Genomic DNA, 4,652 nt, shown 5'->3' with positions numbered 1-4,652 from the left:
TATCTGTGCGATCTTGATATTACCTTAAGCTCTTGAGGAGCCTAGCAAAGATGTGACCTCTGTCCTAAGTTTTATATTCAAATTCCTTTAAGAGGAAAAACAATGACCTCAAGATTTGGTCACCATTTCTCAGCTGCCAAAAATGTCTTTTCTGGGCTTCCCTGGTGGCGCAGTGATTGGGAGTCCGCCTGCCGATACAGGGGACACGGATTCGTGCCCCGGTCCAGGGAGATCCCACATGCCGCGGAGCGGCTAGGCCCATGAGCCATGGCCGCTGAGCCTGTGCGTTTGGAGCCTGTGCTCCGCAACGGGAGAGGCCACAACAGTGAGAGGCACGCGTACCGCAAAAAAAAAAAAAAAAAAAAAGTCTTTTCTTTCTGGTGGTAGAGAAATAATCACATTGCACTGCTTTGCTTCAAGATCGTCAATTTACTTGCAAGTCTTGATGGATCTTAAACATCAATAAGTGGCTCATTCCTACCTTGCAATATAAAACTGAGTCTGTTCTTTAGTCATCTAATAAGACTATGAGTGCTTTTTTAGTAGTGTTAGCAGTAAACACTCAAAAGCATCACATCTATTTCTCTTTTCTTTCTCTCTTGAGAGAGGACAGAGATGTCTTCTCCTAAGGAATAGGAACTCTCTGGCATCACCTCTTTGTCAAACAGCTCTCCTCCTAATGAAGCAATAATCTTTCTATATACAGAATCTTTAAAAAATATGGGGTTTTTTGTCCCTATTGTGAAAGAGACACTGTTCCTGCCTGGACTGCCCATAAAACATCCCTTTGGTGTGCATCCTCCCTATTTTCATGGAATTTAAGGCATTCTTTTACATTGATATACCAAACAGCCATCTGGACTACACAGTAGTGGGCAGTTTATTAAAGAGAAGTTTTAAATAGGAAACTGTAAGAGCCTATTTTATTCTTTACATTGCAAGTGTAAGGACATCAAATGTCAGTGAATTTATTTTTGTGTGATTCTGGGTCCCTTTTTGTGGAACATAAACTCAACAATTCTTTGTGAAGTTTAAATCCTCATGTCCATGCCCAGGAAGCCTAAATAGGCTAGGATATGACTGGACAAGTTATTTAATTCATTTTCCATAATTATCATTAATGCTAATCATTATAACATTTTGTGAGGACACTCTGTAAAGTAGGTTGGCACTGTGCTTCACATTTCCCTTTATGCCATTATCTTTTATCCAACAGAGGGTCAGAAAATTCATTTGTTTATTTATTCAGCCATCAGATATATTTATGGAGGACTTTCTACATGCAAGGCACTCTTCTTAGTGTTAGAGAATATTCAAATGAGTTTAAGAAAAGGCCCTTGCTTTCAAAGACCCTATGCTCTTACAGAGGCAGTAAGACCTGCTTTCAAAAACCCACAATACAGAGCAATGCTATTTGAGTGGTAAAGGAAGGGAAGTATGTATTGATCATCTAAATGCATTCACATATGATCTCATATAATTCTTACAGCCATTCTCCCCCAGGAGTATTATAATCATTGGGTTTTGTTTTCTTTTTTTTTTTTTTTTTTGCTAAAAAAATGAAGAAATTGCTGAAGGTCATGGAATTCTAAAGTGGATCTGTCTGAGTCCAAAGCCCACGGTTATTCTAGTAGGAGCAGTCTTACACTTTCAGGAAAGGAAAAGGTCACTTCAAAATTTGGTTGAATGGGATAGAGGATGTTCCAGGAATAAAGCACAGGGAAGGAAGTAGGGGGGAAAAGGAAGGATTCACTTGGGGAACTGCAAGTAGTAGTGCTGGTAAGTAGTGCTGGAATAGGAGGCTAGAACTAGCAGCTGTGGGTCTGAGGAGTAAGGCTATTTAGTGGTGGACTGTGGAGGCTGCACTTTCTCCTGCAATCAAAAGACCACTGGAAAATTCTGATTAAGGACATCTGCCAGCAGTGTTCAGAGGGAATAGATGCAAGCTATTCTGTCATTCCCACTGCAAGCCACGCTTCTGGTTTCTGGGTTGGCCCAGGAAGCTGCCAATTATGCTTTCTGTGGTCTGTGGTGAACATGTTCACTCCTTCCTGTGTGAGATGCACAGTTCCTTCTTAGTTCTAAGCGTGTCATGGAGAAGTGCTTCTGTGGCTGACAAAAAATAGAGGAGCAAGGCAAGAAAAAGGGGAGATTTAAACTCATTATACTGCAGTGAAAATAATGATTGTACTCTCCGATTAAAGGATAAGAGTAAGTTCAACTTTTTTTTTTAACATTTATTTATTTATTTTGGCTGTGCTGAGTCTTAGTTGCTGCACATGGGATCTTCACTGCAGCATACTTAGTTGTGGCATGCGGGATCTTTAGTTGCAGCATGCAGGCTTCTTAGTTGCAGCACTCGAACTCTTAGTTGCAGCATGCATGTGGGATCTAGTTCTCCAACCAGGGGTCGAAGCTGGACCCCCTGCATTGGGAGCACAGTCTTACCACCAGGGAAGTCCCTAAGCTCAACTTTTTTTGTGCATTTTTTTGTCTCACAATAAGGCAAGTGTTCGTTCTGGCAGGAACAAAGAGTGAAAGAAGAGATTCTGAGGTCATGGCAACTTCATAAATACCCTTCAAAAATGCATACTTAATAAAAGTTCTAAAAGGTCTAGGTGGGGAGGAGTGGAGGGCTTAAAAGGGAATGGCATTATCGATGCTTCTGTAGCATATGGTTAGAGGTTGAGGGTAGGAGTTCAGTACTAGGAGACACAGATATGCCCAGATGTTGTAGGAGTGCCCAAACCTTACACCTAAACTACCTTGATTGTCCTATATTAGAGAGTAATGTTTATCCTCCCTGGTTGCACATTAGAATCACCTCAAGAGTTTTGAAACAAAAATACTCATATCCAGGCCCTACTGCCAAGAGGTCCTGAATTACGTGCTGAGATTTTTTTTTCCTTTTTTAAAAAATTGAGTTTAATTTACAGAGAATAACACATGCAGATTTTTGGTCTACCATTGATGAGGGATCCAGTTTTTGAAATTGAGATGCCATAAAATTCAGAGATGCACAGTCTTTGACCTTCAAGCAGCACATTGAATACCTATAAGGCTAGAAGAAATTCAGAGACTTAGAAGAAATGGAGATGATTATTAAAATTAGCTTTAAAATATATTTTGGGCTACATTTACTCAGAAGGTACAGTTTGACCAGAGTCACAATATATAATTTTTTTTAATTTTCTTTTTTGAGTATATACGCTAGAACACCAAATTAATGATGCACATCAAAGAACTCTGGGAAGACCGTGAAGCCAGAAGTTATTTTTCCCTTGTGATTCACCCCACTGATATGACCTTAAGTCCTGTTGTGGAGGAATAGGATTGTATGAGAAGAATGAGTGCAGGGGGCTGCTCTTGGCGGTATGATCTTGTCACCAAAGCTTTAATAGAGACCCTTACTTGGTCCTGTTATTATATATAGAGAAGGTGGGAGAGGGAGTAGCACAGGTAATTCTACCAGCACCAGCCTGTCTAAAGGAAAAAGACTTGTCTGGTGTCATGCTTCCAAGAGAAACATCCTCTGCATGGAAGAATACTAGAGAATACCAAAAAGTCAAATGCAGAAGAGCACGAAGGAAGGACAAATAGAACCAGAAATTTAAGGCATTGTTCAATTTTCCTTATCACGATTAAAACTGCTTCTGAAACATTGATAAGAGGGAGGATCGGGAATTTTATCAGTATGAAAAATAGTGATTTGGTAAACATGTAAGCACTTAAACATGCAAGATGTAACTTTATTGTTCAATGTTCATTTCTGGCATTCTTCCTGGGAGAACGACACACTAAAACTTAATTTCTGGAACCAGTTTTTGGCAGCTCACATTTTAAATTCTTATTGGTTATTAAAAATAAGCAAACTAACTCTCTTTTTTTGTAATTCCCTTTGGTTCTTTATTAAGCTTTCTATAACTGTTTGTCATACAAGATTTGAAGCATTTGGCCAGATACACCTCCTGACACAAACTAGCATTTTGAAATTGATATGCATATATAGAGTGGACAACATCCCCAATTATATTTAAGATATAGCGTTCTCCCAAGATAGAGCTGAAAATACCATAGTTTTAATCTTTCATTCTGTTAATGTAGTGTATTACATTTATTGATTTGTGTGTGTTGAACCGTCTTTGCGCCCCAGGGATAAATCTCACTTGATCATGGTGTATGAGTCTTTTAATGTGCTGTTGAATTTGGTTTGCTAGTATCTTGTTGAGAATTTTTGCATCTATATTCATCAGGGATATTGGCCTGTAGTTTTCTTTTCTTGTAGTGTCCTTATCTGGCTTTGGTATCAGGATAATGCTCACCTCATAAGATGAGTTTGGGAATGTTCCCTACTCTTCAATTTTTTGGAAGCGTTTGAGAAAGATGGGCATTAATTCTTTAAGTGTTTGGTAGAATTCACCGGTGAAACCATCTGATCCTGGGCTTTTCTTTGTTAGGAGGTTCTGATTACTGATTCAGAATCTTTACCCATTATTGATTTGTTCAGATTTTCTCTTTCTTCCAGACTCAGTCTTCGTAGATTATATGCTTCTAGGAATTTATCCATTTCTTTTGGGTCATCCACTTTGTTAGCAGATAATTACTTATATAGTCTTTGGATTTCTGTAGTCTTTGCTTTCATTTATAACTTT

Source organism: Mesoplodon densirostris, chromosome 3 (assembly GCF_025265405.1).
Source record: "Mesoplodon densirostris isolate mMesDen1 chromosome 3, mMesDen1 primary haplotype, whole genome shotgun sequence".
Classification (NCBI taxonomy): domain Eukaryota; kingdom Metazoa; phylum Chordata; class Mammalia; order Artiodactyla; family Ziphiidae; genus Mesoplodon; species Mesoplodon densirostris.
The sequence above is the reverse complement of the archived record's forward strand: the minus strand, read 5'-3'. Positions refer to the sequence as shown.